Raw genomic sequence first — 10283 nt, 5'->3', positions numbered from 1 at the left:
ACCAAGTAAAGGCATGCATAGGTTCAAGCCTAGGTCTCTTATAAATATGTAGCAGTTGTGCAGCATGGTCCCCATGTGGGTCCTCTAACAATTGGAGTAGCAGCTGGCTCTGACTCTGTTGCTTACCTTTGGATCCCTTTCCCCTAGTTAGACTGCCTTGTCTGGCCTCAGTGGGAGAGAATGCACCTAGTACTATTACAATTTGATGTGCTAGGGAAGGTTGGTATCCATGGGGATGGAGTAATGGGGGATGGGTTGTGATCATGAGAATGAGAGGAAAGGAGGAAGGGGTTCTGCAATCAGGATGTAACTTGAATAAATAAATTAAGGAAGAAAAAGTTATTCTTGCCTACTTACTCATGTGGGAATCTTAGTAGTATATAGAGAAAACAAATACAGAACCAGTAATTAAAATTAGAGTTTAGTGTAGAGACTTTAGTTGTTCACAAACTGCCTCCAGTGTTCTACTATTTGTTCATTCTTATACATTTATGTTTTCACATAGAAAGAAAATTCTATAGATTACAAAGTAATCTTAGACATACAATATTTCCTTATACTATGCATGTGCATTCATACACAGTATGAAACAACAATATTCCTAGACATATTACAGCTTATCAATCAGTGAGTGGCCTATGGATACTTAATAAGCAGTCACCATGCCCAGTCACAAATCATAACATCAGAGACTTGTAGATAAGGAAAACCAAATGATACAACAAAAGTACTCATAGTACTTTTTATGAAAGGTTCACAGGTTTATTTTCAAACCTGTATATGTGTTTTTGTTTTTTGTTTCCATTTTTATTTGATATTTTCTTCATTTACATTTCAAATGCTATCCCAAAAGTTCCTTATACCCTCCCCCCACCCTGCTCCCCAACCCACCCACTCCCACTTCTTGGCCCTGGCTTTCCCCTGTACTGAGGCAGATAAAGTTTGCAAGACCAAGGGGACTATCTTCCCAATGATGGCGACTAGGCCATCTTCTGATACATATGCAGCTAGAGACACGAGCTCTGGGGGTACTGGTTAGTTCATATTGTTGTTCCACCTATAGGGTTGCAGACCCCTTTAGCTCCTTGGGTAATTTCTCTAGCTCCTCCATTGGAGGCCCTGTGTGTTTTTGTTTTTTGATAAATGTTTTTGATGCTCTTCAGGGTATACTTTGTAAATTTTATTTCATGGTATTGAGTATCACTTCAAAATCAGACAATATTATTTTTGAGGATTGGTCTTTTGCAATGTATTGTAATGCTGAATATTGCCCCTACAAGGCCTGGTTGCCCTTAAGCATGAGAGAATCTGCATGTAGATCCACATTACATTATGTGAACTTGCCCCCCAAAATATTCCAAATTGGTGAATAAAGATGCCTACAGCCTATAGCTGTAGAATTTAGATAATCAGGGCATGAGGATCTTGGCATCTGAGAAGAAAGATGAGAGGGAGAGCAAAGGAAGACACCATAATTTAGGTGAGTCATGAAAGTATGGCCATGAGGGCGAGCCAGTTGAAGTTAAGAACAGCCCAGACTAAATGTGGCAAATTATAATTCGGGGTTAATGTTAGGGAAATAAATTCTAATAGCAGAGGATAGATATCTGCACAGCTACAGTGCTGATTAAGACTTATTTTAATAATAAAAGTAGTGTGTCTTTTACCTGGGAACTGAATGATCAAAGGCAGCGTAGAAATCCCTGAATGAGATCAAATAATTTTGGCAACATATTATACTCCCATAAATACAAAATAAAGAGATATAAGGTACTTTAGGAACAGAGTTTGTTGTAAATCTGTTAAGAATTAACCTGAATATGGATCTGCTTATTAACCTGTTCTATCCTTAGCATAAATGGGCACCTTTTGTTACCTGTATTTACACATTTTAAAAACAGTACATATGAAAAAGGGATAATTTTAATCATTGCTCTAAGAATCATAAATGGCCCAACAATCTCTTTCACACTGTGTGAAAGAAGCAACAAGAAAAATAGACAGAGTTCCTCTAGCTGTTTTATTTTAAAGAAACGTAATAGCAAATTACCAAGAAAGAATGGTGATTAAATCAGACCAGGGGACATCTTAACAACTAAATTGGTTCTATTATTCCTGGCAATCATCAGGGTTGACAGATGTCATAGCTATATCACCCACATATCCCTAAAGTAACTGGGATTTCTTGCCAAAGACAGTTTAATATCCCAGCCATTTGACTATAGTAGAGGTGTTTACTAGGACCCAGAAGGAGAAGCCTAAGCAGTGGTGTGATCTGTTCCAACAATAACCCACATGTTTCTAGCATTAGAGTTTTGTGTTTTGTCCATAACAATGCACTCTCAAGTGTTTTGCTGTGATTATGAGTTGATTTAGAGAGAGGTGTTGGGGAAACCACTATTTCTCTTTTAAATCCTTCTATCTTATGCTGGCTTGTGGTTTATATAGTAGCTCTCAACAAGTTCATTCCCAGTTGATTTTTTTTCTTAAAAGGTAATAATCATATCCATTTAAATTTCAATTGAACTTTGAATTTAATAGAATTAAGTTCACACTAATCAAATAGAACCACTAAAGTTCAAATTGATTAATTTAATAAACGAAGTATAATATAAAAAGTAGCAACAAAATAGAATAACCTGTAGATTACAGTAATACCTTCTGAAAGGTTTAGGAGGAATTAATCTCATTTAGAAACTAATTGTGGGTAGTAAAGTATAAATGATTTAAATTTACTACTTCATTGCTTTGGCACCTAATTATAACACATATGAAACTAAGCACATATTTTCACTGATTCTTTATGAAAAGGTTTAAATTTCCACAAGGTCAGGTATAGTAACAACATCTGCAGCCTAACATGTATTCAGTAAATGTTTGATAAGCTAACATTTAGAAAACAACAACAATTCTACTGTAATTGATAGTCTCTGAATCTTTACATAAACAGATTTAGTAAGCTAATTATTAAATTTATTTTTAAAGATTTAATATTTATTTTATTTGTGGTAATGTTTTGCCTGTGTGTGTGTGCAAGTAGACCAGGTGTATGCAAATCCCTGGGTGCCATAAAGGGCATCCAGTCTCTTGGAACTAGAGTGACAGATGGTCAAGAGCTTGTGCTGTGAACTGAACCAAGGTTCTCTAGGAGACCAACCGGTGCTCTTAACTGCTGAGCCCTTTCTCTAGTTCCTGTTTTTAATTAATTTCTAACTTCTAACTTCTTCTGTATGTTCACCTTATTTTATTAACTAGATCACAAAATAATTCTATGTGAAATATGTATCCCCAGTGTCTATCCTACCGATTCTACTACTATGCTCTGAATGGTGTTTGAGTAAGCCAATAAACCTATGTTAATGTCATTGGCAACATGTCATCGGTACAAAACATGTTGATGTGGCTTTAAATATGTATAACTCATTAAAGTATGTGAAAATAAAATGAGAATGGAACACGCATATTTATGAATGGAAATTATTGAATACTTGATCTTCAAAAGGAAAATTGTGTCCTGCTCAGAAGAAGTAAGTTTGCAAGAATTTTACCCTCAAACTGGCATTGAGTAACAAAAATATTGCATTTTGACACCAGATGCAAGGCTTTCTAGGTTATAATTGTCTTTAGTTTAATGATTGGATTGAGAATAATTAATCATTCATTTTCTTTATTATTTTTGTCAACTACCTTATAAATTGAAGTTTTGCATATTAAGAGGCACACTTCTTTGAATATGAATAATGATTCAGGGAAGGTGTTTAAAAGTAGAATTCCCTGGATGCCAGGCAGATACAATAGAACAGTTACTCCAAGAAGGGGCTTTTAGTATTATCCACTCAATTCTGACACTGAAACTGTTTACTGTGAATACATATTAAGTTTCATAGTAGAGACTAGGATCATTTTCCTGATGTGAATTGTAATACATCGGTTGAATCCAAAATAAATAAAACAATGGTATTTTCTTAACACGTTGCTTTATAAATTCATCCATATAAAACCAAAATAAGGCAATTACTGCTGTGGAAAAAAAGAGTATATTCAATAATTTTCTATTTTTTTGGGCCACAAAAGAAAAAAGAAGAAGAAAAAAAAGGGCCTCCTTTATTGTGTATAAAACCTTTTGCACTTTGACATAAGTCCTTCCAGCCAAACTCTTTTTGATTGAAACAAACTTAAACCATATTCCATTTCACAAAAGAGAAATGTGCTGAACATGTGGCTTTTAAAATAGAAGCATGTGCATCAACTGTTCTCCATGAAGATCCTTTCTGAGAAAAGTCTCTAGGGAAAGTTCATTACCCAAAGCCAGAGAGCACAGGAAAAGGGTGAAACAGAATGAGATCAAGCCTTCCCAAAGTGGATAGTCCAGACAGAGGCATAAGTGATATTTAATATGCACGCCCAAGGGCTCCTGTTGAGTGCCCTGTTTGGTAACCCGGATCAGGATGCTTGTTTAGTGGATAAAAGTGTAACTTTAGAAATTGGCAGGAACTCTTATGCTTGGCCACCTGTATTCTCAGCCAGAGATGGTGGAAGGGGTTTTAAACAAGCACACATTTCTAACTTTTTTATTATTTTGCTTTCTTAAAACTTTCCAGTTTCAAAAGAGCCATTTTTGAAACTGTAAGCTTAAGGATGCCTAGACAGCACACAGTGGGAATTGCGATAAACTTCATATTTTATCTTTCCCTTGCTAAAATAATACTTTTATAAAGTCGTCAGTGTAAACCGAAGAAAAAGTATACATTATACTTGATGCAATAGCCCCGGTGAATTGCCACATGAATAGATATCGTTGTTACAGGCTTCTGGCTATCAATAATACTATTTATATCTAAAGTAAATACAGTGAATTCTCAAAGTAGTCTGCAGAGTCAATCAACAGTGGATATTAGCACTTCAAGGAAGTCATCCCTTCCAGCCTCAAAAAAAGAAAAAGAGATTGTGTTGTGAATTTTGACCTAAGAATATAATAATGTTTTCCTAGATCTCATTATTCTTTATGCCCATTTAAGGCCATCTGGGGCCTAAAATGATGAAAGACTAGTGTAAATTTATGACCCCCAGATCTAGCAATAGCCTTTTGGATATTAGGTTGGATTAGTAGATTTACTGCTAATCCAAACACTGTGGACCAAATTCTGCCTGACACATCTGCACTGTGGGTCTCAGAAAATTGTAGCAAGTTGAGCTTTTGAAGGGCTGACAGCATCCTTTATGCTGCAGGCACAGGCTGCATGCATTTTGCCATCAAGGGTAGTTCTTCAGATCTGCATTCCCTCCACATTTGCAATGACAGCTTTCCACCCCCACTTCACAGTAATGGTCATTGTCAGCAAGAAGCTTACACTAGTCATATGTTCCTCTCTCAACTGAGCAAAAATTTAGCCAGTTTTATGTGCACAGATATGCATGATTTTTAAAGGCACTCACATTCCTGATGCTTGTTGAAAATATAGGTAAATCATGTTCAGCTGAAAGTTGGGTCCCAGCAGTCATTATGTGAGAACAGTTTTTGGAATTTCGGACTCTTTCAAGCCTACGATAGGAAAGTACATGACACTGTATTCAACTCTGATGGAATAAGTTGCATTTCATAACATAATAATGTAGAGGAATCAGAAAAGAAATCATGTCAGCAAACATTAGGTAAAACATAGAATGATTCAAAGATTATATGGGTTATTTAAATTGGATGGAATTGATTCTACTATATGTAACCTGGTCTGTTACATATAAATTTCTTAACAATTAAAATTTACAATAATATTGATAACATTTGCATGCTTTGTATCCTTTACTATGTACTGTATATTTTATACAAATTAGGATATTCCCTAATATATAAAATCAATACTTTATATTTACATATTAACACATTTTTTATATTTGTGAGGCGTGGTCTCATTTTATATTTCAAGGCTGGTATTATACATATGTATATTATCATGCCTGGCTGGAGATAAATATATTAGTTTTAAACCATAATTTTCTTTTTATGCTTATGTCTATGGTACTTGTAAATGAAGTTAATTTTATATGGGATATTTTTCAAAATTGAAACATCTTAATATTAATATATCCTTAAACTAGAACTTATTTTTGATTTATATACAGTTCAAATGTTGTATATGATATACTGAATGAAATAATGTGCAATTTTATCAGTCTGTAGAAAATCTTTTGAACAGAATTATTTTTAAATGTATACTGCATTTCAATATGACGGTATAAAATGTTTTAGAATACTTTTGGAAAGATACTCAGAGTGTAATTTAATCAAAATATACATAAAAAGAAAACATATAAACTTTCAAATATTAACATGCACACAGAAGAGATTGCCAAAAGTTATGTCTTGTGGAAGCAACTTGGAATTTATTATATTCTTACTCTTTATGTAGTTTCTGTTTATGAAAGTTCTGATTGACACAAGAAAATTATTTTTTCTTTATTCCTCAATCATATTCACTTTATTAGTAATCTATTATATTAAATGTAACATCCAATAAAGTAGATCTGATTATTATAGTAAGAAGTAACTAACATTATTAAACATAAAATAAATCATATTTAAGTGACCCCATATTGTCTTTTGGAGCAACTTTACCATTTTACATTTCTACCAACAGAATAAAAAAGCACCAGAATTTCCATATGTTGACTTTGACAGTTATTATTTTTAAATTATTTTGTTGACAGCCATTTATCAGGTGCAATTTGGTATATAACTGTGGTTTTGTTTTGTGCTTCCATTATGACTATGTGATATTAAACATTTTTTTATATGCCTGTTGCCCTATGCTGTTAAATAAGTCATCCAGAGAAAAATAAACAGTGTATGATTGTGCTTATGTGAGCTATATAGGATAGACAAAGAATGAAAGTTAGCTGTTTACTGCCAGTGACTGACATTCCAAACTATAGTCTAGGGGAAAGAAAAGCTCTATACATATGCTGTATAGCACTATAATCATATGCAAGGAAATATACTGTACATTTTAAAAGGTTGGTCATGCTAATGTTCTTCTAAATTATAAAATGGAATATAATTCATGTGTTCAACTTTTTATATGTCTACCTAAGTAAAATAAAAGCTAGTTAGAATAAGTACTAACAGCATTTTATTAATAAGTAGATAAATAGTACTGAGGTATTTTTATACCTGAGGGATATCAGCTTATATCAAATCCACAAAATATAAACATCCAGTGGTAATTAGTATTACTACTTCTCAGAGTTACTCATAAAACTTTTTCTTTAATTTAAAATACTAAAATATAATTGATGTAAGTTTCTATTAAACTAGGTCACTTTGGATATGTAACACACCTCGTATTCCTTTTTTTATTTTTAAATAATATTTTACTGTTATATTTTTATTGATTAAACAACTATATAATATATATTATGTTATGTATTTACCATGGCTTTCATTAGAATATCTAAATTCTCTGACTGTATTGTCCGGATGATCCAGACAATAGCAACAGCCAATTCAATGTTTATCACATATTAGCTAAACCTTTTACCAATTGCTATTTTAAGTGGACATCCTTAGTCAATTTTTATTAAGTATTATTACGTATCTTATGACCTCCATTTGGTAAAATTATAAATTATAATTTAAGTTTAATAGGCTCTTTGAAGGTATGCAAATATGTTATAGCAAATATTTCATAAATATTTCATTTAGCACATTTAGGATATTTTGTGACAATACTTATCACTAAGTGATTTATAAATGATAGAAATATATTTGCTGCAGTTGCAAATACTTAGAGGTATCATATCAAATCGACAGTATTCTCAGTGTATAGGGAGAATTTGCTTTTTGTTTCTAAAATAGTGCCTTGAATTCTGTCTTCAAATGGCAGAAGATATAGAAAGGTAATTCCAAAAAGGACCCATCTGGTTCTCTTCAGCTCTGTTATGAGCTACTAATCCTGTTGAGGAAGAAGAGCCCTCATGGTCTAATCATCTCCTAAATTTACCAACTATTATTACTGTTGCATTGGGGATTAAGTTTTAATAAAGATTTTGGAGGTAACACAAAAAGTTCAAACCACTCAACCACCACTATATAGAAACTTATATTTCTGAAATGTCAGTGATTGACTTTATAAATGTGGTATTGCCCCTACTTTGTTCAAGCATAGCAAATATACTTGTAAAAGTAAATTAAGCAAAAAATATAAATTGAAGCATCTTGACTCCGATATCTGAACTTGTTTAATGCTTAAGATGCATCAAACACCTAAATGTAAAACATACTACTTTGAAACTACTAGAAAAAATAATAAAACAATACTAACACTTCAAGACATTAGTTAATACAAGCAAAGATTTTCTTTATAGGAAACCAATAAAAACAGGTAAAAAATTGAAAATGATATTATATAAAAATAAACAATCTTCTTTTTTTCTAGTACTTTTTACAATAGCTGAAATTTGGAACCAGTTTAGCAACCTATTTACAAATGAATGGATTAATTGCTAATTGTAAGCTAAGTCTACTATAAGGTAATTACCAAACAAATCTATATTTACAGTGATATTATTTATTAATCCTATTCATTAATTAATAATATTTTATTACAGTTTTATGAATTTATATATCTATTTATTTATGTTTTTGAATAATAATTTCATTATGTACCTAAGCTGGCCTCCAACACACTGTGAAAGTCAGGGTGTACTCTGCCTGCCATGTACTGGGAACATGAGGCTATGTCACCATATGTGCCTCAGTTATCTCCTGGATATTGTGAGTTTTGGTATGTTAACCTCTTTTGAGTTCATTTTTAATATAAACTTCATTGTGAAAAATTTCAAAATCTTTTCTTTCACATTTACACACAGTCATCTCTACTTGTTATCTATAGTCATCATGGCTAAGAAGGATTTCAACTTTTTCCTATTAATCGTTTATTGTTAGCTTTTTTTTTTTTACTTTGAGGCACATCCTTTATATTCATAATATCACTATTTTTATAACAAAAATGTTGAATTTTACAAAATGCTATTCTTCCATCAATTACAATGCCAATATTGTGACTTTGTCTCTCATTGTAGTAGTATGTCCTATCACTTTTTTCTAATTTTTAAAAATCTTGTTGTCTGTTTCCTGTGCTATCAGTGTTTTATTGTTGGCTAAATATATGTCCCAAACATTCCTTTAATGCTTTTAGTGTTTCCAGTTTTAAACTAAGGACTTTGATATAATTTTTATTGCTTTTTGTGCAGGGTAAGACATAATTTAATTTAATTCTACTGCTGGTAGATATCCAATTTTGCCCTCAGCATCTGTTGAAAAGTTTGCTTCATAGTGCATGTTTTTACCTTTGTGAAAAGTTAATTATCCATCTCATATTGGTTTATCTTTCAGGTCTTATGTTCCACTGGTCTCGCTGTCTATATCTGTGTCAGTACTGTGCTATCATTATCACTATTGCTCTATAGTATAGTTTGAGGTTGTGCAATGTGCTGCCTCTGGCTGTGTTCTGTCTGGTTAGAATTGCTTTGTCTATGTGTGGTATTGGAGTTTACAGATGAATTTTATAATTAATATTAATTTTAGCTCTATAAACAACACCAATTGATTGCATTTGATAATATAGCATCAATCACAATATTAATTTTGTCAATCCAAGAACATAGATTTCATATAATACTGAATTCTCCAACTTCTTTCTTCCTTTCCTACTTCTCTTTCTCTCTTCTTCCTCTTCCTCTTTGTCCTCACCCTCTTTCTTCTTTGTGTGTGTGTCTCTTAAAGTTTTCCTTATGGCGATCCTTTACCTCCTTTGTTAGGCTTATTTCAAGTGAGGCTATGATCTCAACATAAGCCCCAATACCCTGAAATCTGATAGAGCAGAAAGATGGGAACAGACTTGAACTCATTGGCACTTTCTGTACAAGATGTCAATAGCATGGACATTACAATCAGTAATTAATAAATTGGAACTCATGAAGCTACAAGCATTCTATATATCAAAAGATACCACCATTTGAGTGAAGAGACAGATTGAATTATGGAAAAAGTATTAATTAGCCATGTTTGTCAGAAGTTCAGTATTTAGAATATATAAAATACTTGAAAACCTAAACACCAAGAAAACAAACAGATGTTTTTAGTTTTCCATAAAGGTGATCATGTTATTTGCTTAAGCCTATTAGTATGGTGTATTATACTTATTGATTTGCATGTTAGCCAGATTTTCATTGTTGAGATGAAACCAATTGAACTGTGGTATATAACATATTTAAAAAAAACTAAT

This window comes from Mus musculus, chromosome X (genome assembly GCF_000001635.26).
Source record: "Mus musculus strain C57BL/6J chromosome X, GRCm38.p6 C57BL/6J".
NCBI classification, from domain to species: Eukaryota; Metazoa; Chordata; class Mammalia; order Rodentia; family Muridae; genus Mus; species Mus musculus.
This window is presented reverse-complemented; position numbering follows the sequence as displayed.